Source organism: Nicotiana attenuata, unplaced genomic scaffold (assembly GCF_001879085.1).
Source record: "Nicotiana attenuata strain UT unplaced genomic scaffold, NIATTr2, whole genome shotgun sequence".
NCBI classification, from domain to species: Eukaryota; Viridiplantae; Streptophyta; class Magnoliopsida; order Solanales; family Solanaceae; genus Nicotiana; species Nicotiana attenuata.
This window is the reverse complement of record NW_017674069.1, coordinates 43,073-55,678: the sequence shown is the minus strand read 5'-3', so window position 1 is coordinate 55,678 and position 12,606 is coordinate 43,073.

Genomic DNA, 12,606 nt, shown 5'->3' with positions numbered 1-12,606 from the left:
ACGTAATGTTTCTTCAATTTCTTGCGCTTGAGATTCACAAAGTTTATCTCTACACTTGATAGAAGATCCCACCATATTTAACGTATCATAAACAACCACTAAAAGTTCTTACACTTCATCACATCTTTTAGAAACCAGAACAAGAGTTAGTTGAAATTGATAAGCAAAGCAATAAATAGAATGAGCACCTTTACTTTCTTTTTGGATCAAGATTTTATACCCATTTATATCACTATACATATTGCTTGCGCCATCGTAACGTTGTCCACGTATGGAAGATGGACTTAAAAAATGTTGAGCAAGTAAACCAACAATTTCATTCTTTGGAGAAAAAGCAGTAGCTTCACGAATATGAACAATACCAATAAATCACTCCATCACACTTCCCATTCTATCAACATACTTCAAACTAATAGCCATTGCTCCTTACATGACACATCACGAGATTCATCAACTAATACGAAAAGTAATCATTATTCAAATCATCAATGATACATTTAACTGTTTCCATCTTTTATGCAGTAATGATATCCTTTGGAATGTATGAAGAAGTCAATTGATTATTCTTTGGAGCTTTTTTAAATGCATCGGCAACATGATTCACATCTTTTAGTATACGATCTTAGAAGTTCAATATAGTTACCTCTATTGAGAGATGATTCATCTTCACGATGCTCCTGAAATGATAATCCTTGGTGTAAAAGATATCTTATCATGTCTACCGCAACCTCTAAACAAATCTCATATTCTAGCTTTTGTTGATCAGATTGTTTAGCAAGTACACTTTGAATGGATTGTTTTGTCTCATCAAATCCTCACTTTTCTTTCTTGACCGATTATAAATACTATTTGGTCCACTAATATGAATATCAAATCTATCCTTCTTGTTCCAACTTGTAAATCCTACACTTGAAAATATATCTCCTCCCCCTTGATTGATACATTCATCTTGAAACAAATAACAATAGAAGCAAAAAGTTGCATCTTTTGTTATGCTATACTCCAACCAATCATACTCAGAAAACTATTGAGGATTAAAGCGACGCAATTTACCATAAAAATTTCTTTGAGGAAATTCGTGCTCTCGAGGTTGGAAAGCACCTCTTTGAAGATATGTTCTTCGTATTGCATCATGGCCATTGGGATGATATTTTTGAATTGCTAATCTTTCCCCAAGATCAACCTCTAAAGAGTCTAAATTAACTCTTTCACTTTGTTGATGTTGTTCTGACTCATTAGCCATTTCTTCCAAGTTAGATAAATCTGGAGATGTTGAACTTTATTTTGGAATTTTGGAAGTTGTAGGATAGTATATCTTCATTGTAATTTTATATGAATAAAAAATTCAAATATCCACTTTATTCTTTAGATAAATCCTAAATAAGTTCATTATAAATAGAACATAGAAAGAAAATAAACTAGGAGCAAATCCATACTACATAGTAGTATACTATAATTTCGATATTTACAATCACATGAATCAGTCAAACTATGTTCACATGACCAGCACGACAACAACTTATGATTAACAATTTCATTAACCTCCAAAATCATTCAAAAAAATCAATTATAAATTCAAAATTACCATCATAGATTTCCAGTTCTATCATAAAAAGGGAAGCCCGGTGCACTAAGCTTCCGCTATGTGCAGGATCTGGTGTGACGACCCGGCCGGTCATCTTAAGAATTAACGCCCCGATCCCCTATTAACTGCTTTTTCCAAGTCTATTTTCTGCTAAATTGAATTGCCGGGATGTTTGGTTTTGAGTTTCGGAGAGTTTTGGGACACTTAGTCCCTAAATGAGAGCTTTAGTGTTGAAAAGTTGCCCGTAGTCAGGACAGTGTGAAGACGGCCTCGGAATGGAAATCTGATGGTTCCGTTAGCTTTGTTAGGTGACCCCGAGGTTGGGAGCGTGTTCGGAATGCATTTTGGAAGTCCGTAGCTCATTTAGGCTTGAAATGCCGAAGTTTGAATTTTTGAAATTTCCGGTCCAATAGTGAGTTTTTGATCCGAGGGTCGGAATGGAATTACGGAAGTTGTAGTAGCTCCGTCATGTCGTTTGGAATGTGCGTGCCAAATTTCAAGTCAATCGAACGTGTTTTGGTTAGGTTTTTGATCGAAAGCGTGTTTTAATGAAATTTGAAGTTCTTAGGCTCAAATCCTTGATTAATTCGAGTTTCCGGCGTTGTTTTAGGTGGTTTAAGGATTGGTACAAGTTTGAATGATGTTATGGAATATGTCCGTAGGTTCGGTTGAGGTCTCGGGGGCCTCGGGTGTGTTTCGGATGCTCAACGGAGCATTTCGGAGTTGTAAAAATTGCAGAAATTCCTTCAGTTGTTGCAGACCAAAAATCCTTCTTCGCGTTCGCGACTTCCCTCTCGCGTTCGCGTACCTTTGACTTCCTTCTTCTACGCGTTCGCGTCCTCCTCCATGCGTTCGTGTAGAGTAATTCTGGAGGAGGACCAGTTTCCTCATCGCGTTCGCGTATAGTCCTTCGCGTTCGCGAAGCTTCACGCCTTCCTTCATCGCGTTCGCGTTCCGTCTGTCGTGTTCGCGTAGCTTCGTGGTCCCAGGCCTTCGCGTTCGCGTTCTCCCCCTCGCGATCGCGAAGGGCATTTTTGGCAACTTCTATTTTTCTTCTCCGCAAACGCGAGATCACCTCCGCGTTCGCGATGCATTAAAAGTCTGAACAGTTATAAACATTTCAAAATCGAGGGTTAGCCATTTTTATCAAAACACAAGCTTGGGAGCTCGGATTTGGGAGAAATTTCGAAGGTTTTTCGAGGGCAACTACTGGGTAACGATTCTCTACTCTCTTATGCTTATAACCCACTTATCTAATCACGAATTCATCCTTAATTTCGGTTTTTGAATGAAAAATGGGGAAAACTTCATAGACCAAACTATTATGTTTTGGGTGGGTGTTTGAACTCCGATTTGGGAGATTTTTATATGCTTAGACTCGTGAGAGTACGAGGGTTCTGAAAATGTGAAAATTATCCGATTCCGAGATGTTGGCCTGAGGGGCATTTTGGTTATTTTACCTAATTTCGCGTCTTAGATTTGAATTAAATAGTAGAATCAGTCGCTTGAGATGTTATTTACGATATGTAATTGAATTGAATAGATTTGGGCCATTTGGAGTTGGATACTCGTGGCAAAAGTGAGGTTTCGAGTAGATTTTGGAGTCGGTTCGAGGTAAGTGGCTTGTCTAACCTTGTGTGGGGGACCTTCCCCTTAGGATATGATATTTGGTAATTGAATGCCTTGTACGTGAGGTGACGGGCGCGTACTTGAGCTAATTGTTAAAAATCCGACTTTACTTTAAATATTTAGACTGAGTTTCTTTCTTAATTGCTTTATTTTACTTGCAATTATAGCCTGTGTTAGTTTAGAGAAGCATGTTTAGTCGACTTACCTGCCTACTTGCTTAAATTTGCTTTGTTTGTATTTCGTGAAGTATGTAGGACTGGAATTTACTGTTACTTGTTATGAGTTGAGCATTTATTTCGATACTCTTGAGCTGTTATTGTGTGTTTAAATTTAGGACCTCGGAACGGCATCCCGGGAGATCCCCTGCACGTGTTTTACGATCTGGACTGAGGTGCGGGATACCAAGAGATCCCTGGTACATTTATATATATTGAGGATACCAAGATATCCTCGGGATACCAAGAGATCCCTGGCATACTATTGAGGATACCAAGAGATCCTCGGGATACCAAGAGATCCCTAGTGTATATATTGAGGATACCAAGAGATCCTCGGGATACCAAGAGATCCCTAGTGTATATATTGAGGATACCAAGAGATTCTCGGGATACCAAGAAATCCCTAGTGTATATGGTGAGGATACCAAGAGATCCTCGGGATACCAAGAGATCCCCGGTTATCATCCTTGTTGTGAGCGGTATCTCTTTGTGATTGCCTTATTTCTGGTTTTCTGTTACTGTATCCTTATTATCCTGTTTAGATTCTTGCTGTAGACTATCATTATACTGTCTCTTTATCCCATCGTTTATTATTTATTTATCTCAGTAGGGCCCTGACCTTCCTCGTCACTACCCGACCGAGGTTAGGCTTGGCACTTACTGAGTACTGTTGTGGTGTACTCATGCCCCTTCTGCGCATGTTTTTCATGTGCAGATCCAGGTACTTCATCCCAGGCGTATCTCTCTCGAGGCGGAGAGATCTAGCAGAGACTTCGAGGTACATCTGCCGCGTCCGCAGACCAGGAGTCTCTATATTATTCTAGCTTTAGCAGTTGGCTTTTCCTTTCGTACTTTTGCTTTAGACCTTCTGGAGTTAGAGCCGTGTATTACTTTCCGTTAGCTTGTGTTCCCGTGAGTTTCCGGGTTTTGGGATGATATTGTAGACTTCCGCATTATTGGGTTGTATATTCCGAGCGGCATTTATATACAGTTACCCTTCTAGTTCGATTAGATTAATTATTTGTTTTCCGCAATTTATGCTATTTTCGCATTGTTAGGCTTACCTAGTCATAGGGACTAGGTGCCATCACGACATGTTCACGGAGGGCGAACTGGGGTCGTGACATCCCGGGAAAGGCCGGACCACAAGGGTCTATTGTACGCAGCCTTACCCTGCATTTCTGCAAGAGGCTGCAAGCACTTAATAAAAAATTGTCATCGAGAGAGATAAAGAATTTGTACTAACGTAGTGCAATTTAGTTTCTTTGGAGTTTGAAAACTGAAAAGTGAGCAGCAATCCTTTTTATACTAATTGTGGGCAAAGAAACAGTCCTTTTATTCTAATTGAGGGCAAAGAAACGTGTATTAAATCCTATTTCAAAAGGGTTTTTAATAATTTCATGTACAATGGGTCAAGTAGTTTTTAACGGGAAATTTTTCCTATATGTACTATATTAGAAACTTATTTACCCTCACTGTTTAGGTTTTAACTTAATTACAAGTTGATATACAATTTATCAATTATATACAAATTAGTATTAATGGGTATCTATCACTTTCCAAATTTCCCTCCATAAGATATCTTGACGGTACCTAGTCTTTGGGACTAGGTAAGCCTAACATTTACTGAATTAATAGCAATATTTAACCAACGACTGACAAATATGAAATAGAAATCTCTATACAAAACTTAAAATTCCAAACCGGTAGTACAAGTCATAAGATCTACTGAGTTTGCTAGAAAAACTTCTAAATACAACTGTTTCGAAATAGAGATAAAACAGTACAAGTACAATATCAGAAGGTGACTCTGAGGCCTGCGAACGCGACAACAGGTTTACCTTGAATCTCCACAGCAAGATCCGTACAACTAGCTAGCGATTGACCAACCCCAATATACCTGGATCTGCACAAAAATGTGCAAAAGCGTAGTATGAGTACACCAGAGTGGTACCCAGTAAGTATCAAGACTAACCTCAATAGATTAGTAACGAGGGACAGTCAAGACACCTACTGGACTAAATAACTTGGACAAGTATAGGTGTAGAACTAACAGAAAACGATATCTCTACAAAGCTAGGCATGATGACAATAATAATACGGTGCTTGCAAGAGGAAATAGAAGCAACAATTAGCAACGAGACACAACAAGTAATAATACTGTAGAGTAAGCAGAACACAGTTTAAATCCGGTGGAACCGAATAAAGGAAAAACATGTAGCAACTCAATAAGAATAATCGCTTTCACACCAGGTTTATCCAATAATCTCCACGAGGGAACTAGCCTCAAAATTCACAATTCACGGGTCCCAATTCGTGAACCCTAATCACTTGGCATCTTGTGCCCTCATTACAATTTACAGCTGATAATTGTACGGATGAATCACGTGCCAATAGAATAATTCTCACATAGAAGGCAAGTAGACGGGGATACGTATAAATGGTCAATAACATCAGGATCCACCTTCCTAAACAGATTGGGTGATTAATTACGTGCATGCTTGTACAGGTGTTCTATCACAGTTCAAGTCAACGAGTAAGAGTAGAGAAAATGAACGACACATAAGAAACGATCCCCACAATTTGCACAAGGTAAAACTCACACAAGTTAGGCACGCCACTACACAAATATCAACAACAACAATGCCCCCAAGCCATCACAAGTCATCACGAATCATTCCCCGACATAGCCCACCTTGTCTCGCCACGTGCGCAATAATAAAGTAAATGCCCGCCTTGTCTCGCCTCACGCACATAGTAATGTTCCCACCTTGTCTCACCACATGTGCAAACACACAGATATAGCCGGCCTTGTCGTGCTGCATGTGCAATATCAATAGTAACAATAGTACGACAGAAACCTCGTGCAAACACCCGAACAAATACTCCAACAATATCACGTGCCAAAAACATAACAACACAATAAGATGACCTTCACAACATGTGCCCATATTCCACAATATTTCCTCGAAACAGTTTTAATACCACAACCGCGCATAGACGTCGGCTCAACAATACTGAGTACAACAGCAACAACAACAACAACAATAACACGAGAATACGGCAAGTAAATCAACTCAAAAACTTTGGAACACGAAGAAACGGTAGACCGAGCTCACAAAGAAAGACACAACATAGAATACTAGTCTTAACAAGAATATCTCAACAAGGGAGAAATAATATGTAACAATGATTCCACAAAAGTACAATTCGACAACAAGGGAGATAACATGAGTCAATAATTCCAAATATAGATAAGTCAACTATGATAAAGGATAACTAAATTTCATTTAGGGTTGAGCAATTACGAAAGAGATGCAGCAAATTCAATTAAGGATAAGAAACTCCTCAATTAAGGATAGACAATTACAAAGAGATAAAAATAACTTCAATTAAGGATAACCAATTAGGGAAGGATAACATGGCAATAGAAGAGGCAACAACTTCAGTTAAGGCACATAAGGGTCAAATAGGCAATACGAGTGGAACATGAAGCAATAAATTCTAATTAAGACACGTAGAGGTGAAACTAGTAAATGAGGGGACTCAACCTGACAAAACAACTTCATATCTAATAAACATAAGAACCAAAGAGCTCAAAGCGGTCAAATTTCCACAAATAAGCCCGAGCACGTACTCGTCACCTCGCGTACACGGACTTCACATGACACAATTAGCACCAAAGACTCAAATACTAAGGGGTAGTTCCCCCCCTCCCTCCCCACAAAGTTAGGCAAGATACTTACCTCAAAGAAGCTAGACCGTTACTCTAAAATGACATGCTCGAGTGAAACAACCTCCCGACGGCTCAAATCTAGCCAAAATAACTTCAATCCATAAATGAAACTCATAGAAAATAATTTCGGATAATAAAGCTTTGATCTTTAATTAAAACTAAAAAGTCAACCCCGAGGCCCGCACCTCGAAACCCGATAAAACTCGAAAAACCCGAATACCTATTCCGACATGAGTTCAACCATACCAAAATTATCAAATTTCTTATACCAATTCGTCTCTCAAATCATCATTTTATATTTTGAAAGGTTTCTTCAAAAATTCCCATTTTCCCACAAATCAAAACACTAATTATAAGATAAAAATAAAGATAAAATCATGGAATATAATAAATTTCAGGTGAAGAACACTTACCCCAATGATTTGCTTGAAAACCCCATGAAAAATCGCTCAAATCTGAGGTCTACAACTCCAAAAATGATAAAAATGGCTAACCCTCGAAATAGAGTACTTTTATATTATGCCCAGGTGACATGCATCGCGATCGCGGAAATTCGTATGCAATCGCGAAAAAGAAATCATCAGCTGCCAAAAGAAACATTACGTGAATGCGGAAGAAGGAAGGCGAGCGCGACTCATCACTGCCTCACACTACGCGGTCGCGAACATGGCCATGCGAACTCGAAGAATAAAACACGTCTCCCCCAGCACGCCGCCCACTGTGTGATCGTGAAAGAGCCTTTGCGAACGTGATGAAACAAAACCCACACTTAAGCGAACACGGTCCACTTACTACGAACACGAAGAAGGAAAAATGGTCAGTCCCAAGACAGCCTACGCGAACACGGCTTGAACTTCGCGATCGCGTAGAAGGGGACACTAGATATTAATTCAGCCATCCAAAACATGAGAAAATGGCCCGTAGCCCATCCGAAACACGCCCGAGCCCCCCGGCACCCTGTCAAAACATACCAACAAGTTTCATAACATACCACGGACCCGCTCGAGGCCTCAAATCACATCAAACAACGTCGAAAACTACGAATCGCACCATGAATCGAACTTAAGAACTTTCAAATCTTCCAACTTCCAAAACTCGTGTCGAAACATGTCAAACCAACCCGGAATGGCGTTAAATTTTGCATCCAAGTCCCAAATGACATAATAGAGCAAATCCAATCCTCGAACTCACATTTCGACCCTGATATCACCAAAGTCAACTCTCGGTCAAACCTCTCAAACTTCCAAAACTTTAATTTTTCCAATTTTCGCTGAAATGCTTCATATTACCCTACGGGCCTCCAAATCCGGAACCATACGAAGCTATTGGAATCACCAAAACACCATTTCTAAATCGTCTACACAAAAGTAAAACTCTGATCAACTCTTACCGCCTAAGCTTCTAAAGCAAGAATCCTTCTTCCAAATTGACCCCGAAATATCTGAAAACTGAACTCGGCCACATGGGCAAGTCATAACACAAAATACGAAGATGCTCGAGACCTTATGCCGCCGAACGGGACGTAAAGTCTCAAAACTATCGGCCGGGTCGTTACAGTATTCCATTATATTAGGAATTGAATAGGAAATTCCCTCTTCACTCACTCTCTCTCTCTCTCTCTCTCTCCCCCTTCGATCTCTCTCTCGCTCTCTGATATCTTTCTCATTCTCCATCAGTATTATATTAATATCTTTATGTGGATTAACTAAAATAATGATACTAATCTTAAGTGAAAAAAAGAGAGAAGAATAATACCTAACAAAGTTCTTGCTTCAGATCTATGAAAACGAGGAAGTTAATAAGAAAGAAATTAGCTCTGATGAAGAGAATCATTTTAATTATCATTCTTTTAGCTTTTTGGAATCAATAAACAAAATAATGTTAATTAGAAGCGAGCAGATTGAATTGGAAACTATGTTAATCCATTAGAAACTCCATTGACATCAATTAAAAAGCTACAAAGCATTGATTTCAAAATGAAATTTTATGAAATTATTTTTTGTTTGGATTGGGTGTTGTTGCAAATAATTGGGAATATTCGTTGGAGTTTATATCTCAAGTTTGATATAATTTGGTGGAGATTCGAGGTGATTTTAGTTGAAATTTCAGATTGAAACTCGAAAAAGAAGAAATGAACAAATTGTATATATTTTGTTTGTCGAATGTAGAAATGGTATACGAAATATCTACAACTTACATAATTATATATAAGTTGTATATAAATTGTATATAAATTATAGTTTTTGGCCAGATTCTGTACAAAAAATGTGTATTTGTGTTGTAGATAAATTTTAGATTTTGACCTAATTTGTATATATTTTGTAAAAAACTTTTGTTACTTCATGTAAATAGGAAAACTTCGGGTAAATAAGTTTAAAATTTTGTATATATACGAAAAAGTCCCTTTTTGAAGTGGTCAAATAATTTTTAAATACGACCTATACTTTTAGAAATAGGCCCGTAATTAGCAGCCACATTTTCAAATTAAGTGAAAATGTCGAAAAATATTTTGTGGAGCTAAGGGAGTTCGAACCCACAACCTCTCACATCCAACTCGAAGCTGACAACCATTGGACTAGTAAGCTATTTTTTTAGCAAATATACCACTAGGCAGGCTGCCTAGTGGCTAATATTTATATAAATAAACAAAAACAAGGATCCAGAGTTTACAATTTTTCCAAGCAAATCTAAAAAATGGTAAGCTAAAACTAATGCTACGAAAATATAAAATTCTAACTATTACAACTTCTGTCCAAGCCAACTCCTCTCTGAAGATGTGTGTATCCACTAGCCAAGTGCAAAACCTCAATGTAGCACCTCCAAAGCTCTCACTAGGCGCCAAGTTTTGCGTTCCATAGGACAAGGCAAATGTGAATCTCCAAACAACTTCTTCAACTGGAATTGTCCAAACCTCCATGAAGATGATCAGTGTATGCATCCATACTGCTTTCCATGTGTGAATTAGCAGCATCAATGTGCAAGGTGGACTTGTGAGGAGTAATATACTCCAGCAATATACAGTAGAGGGTGTAGTTCTATGAAACTTATACCGTGTGCTAGTACTGCTGAAACACCTCCAGATTGATGAATACATGTCAATACCACTGAATAATATCTCAACCTTACCATGAACACTGTTCTGAAACCCTACACCCTCCAGAAACCCTAGTAAAAGATTTTGTAGAGCTACGCATATGTGATCAAAATTCCTACTGCCCATACCTATATCATGTATCAACATTAGCCAGCATCACCCTATCATTTCAGAACAACTCTGGAGAATGAAGGACCCTTGTGCACTGCCAGAACCTCTCCAGGTTGGGTATAAAATACCAATACCACTAGATAATGTCCTAACAGCACACATAAGCATATGGATAAATGTCCCACCTAATGTAGTATTTGGATTCCATCTTTTGTGATGCAAAAGCCATATAATCATATCATATTCAGCACCATTGCAACCATATAGATCATTGCTATATGAACCAGAAATGCTATGAACTGCACTATCCTTAGTCTACTTATAGTTACAAATCTATACACCAATAGAGCACCTCTAGAATGAGCATGTAACCATGCTAATACCACTAGAATGTACCCTACTAGTATAAAGAATTTGGACAAACAAATGTGCCAAACAGGCAAGTACAGGATCAAACCTTTTGTGGCCATTAATCTAGAGTTGTTCTCTTGGCTATCCTATTCCTAAGATTAGGAGTTTGTGACTTGTCAAGATTGATCAATATCCTCCCTCCACATGGCAGTTCAGAGAATGAGTGAAACTCAGATGTACCTGCAAAAGAAAAAACAATGTTAGCTATAAAATCTGCCACTGAGTTGCCTTCTCTGAACACATGTTGAAAGATCACATTGAAGTTGTCCCTCATCTCCTTAATTCTCTTCACATCTGGTGCAATTGCCCATGGAGGATCCCATTCCCCTTCAATCACCTTCTTCATCACCAATGAATCAGTCTCCAAGATGAGAGGGTGAAGATCATGCTCCACACAATATTCCAACCCTTGAACAATCGCCTTTGCTTCAGCTACAACATTTGTTGTCACCCCCAGATTTACTGCCCTAGCATACACCAAATCACCTTCATCATTCCTCACACAAAAGCCTAGGAAACTAGGACCAGGGTTGCCCTTTGATGCTCTATCAGTATTGCACTTATACCAACCATGAAAAGGCAGCTGCCATATTACTCTTGTTGTCATCAGTATATGCTTATAACCTTCAAAGAACTGGATCATATCTGGCCATAACAAAGGAATATTAGACATCCAGACATATCTCACCCTTGCCAATTGATGCAATGTCCTATTTACTTCATGAATCACCCTATTTGTGGACACCGACCCTCTATGTTTGCCTGCATTTCTTCTCTTCCATAGCTCCCAGGTGATGATAGCTGGTACTGCCCGGAACAATGGCTTCATTTTGGACAACATTGTGCATTCCACCAATGCCTTATAACTTGTTTCAACTGTATCAAAGGCACGATAATTCCGGCAGCTCCCATGAACAGCTTCCAAACCTTTAAGGCAGTAGGACTAGTTACAAATATGTGCTCTATAGTCTCCTCTTGAGGTTCCTGACAACACTAACATCTAAACATCACCATCTGCCCTTGCCTCCTCCACATATCATCAATAGCTATTTTCTTCCTCCACAATCTCCACAAAAAGAATGATATCTTGAAAGGCAACCCTTTTATCCACATTAACTTGAACTCCTGATTAGGATCAGCCCTATGCCTTAGTATTTGCCAAGCATTGCTAACACTGAATTTACCTGAAGAAGTTGGCATCCAGTATGGCCTATCCCAGTATTCCTCACTGCCCTCATAATGCACATTGGACCTAATATGATCAGCAATGTCTTCAGTGAAACTTTGATCAAGCAACTGATCATTCCGTGCTTCTCCTTGCCTCAATTCTGCCACTTCCTGAAGGTCCTCATTTATCGAAAAATCTTCACGTAGTACATGATATAGAGCTCCCAATCCAGTCCAGTTTTCATGCCATATGTTTGTTGTTCCACTCTTCATCTCCCATAGAATCTCATGTTCAATCTTCCCTAGCATTCAACATTTGTTTCCAAACATGACACCCCCTTCTAAATTGCACAACTGTGGGTATCTCCTTCTTGCAATACTTGTTCCACATAAAATTGGACCACAAAGACTTTGTAGTCCTAAATCTCCACCATAGCTTAGCAAACAATGCCTTTGAGACATCATGAATAGACCTAAAACCTAGACCCCACCCCCTCCTCTTTGGGAAGACAAAGATTCTGCCAAGAAGACCAATGCCTGCTCCTACCTTCCTCCTTTGTACTCAAAAAGAATCTAGCAAAGAGCTTGTGAAGATATTCCAGGATGTTTTTAGGTGGATAAAGAACTGATAACATATGTACTGGCATGCTTTGCA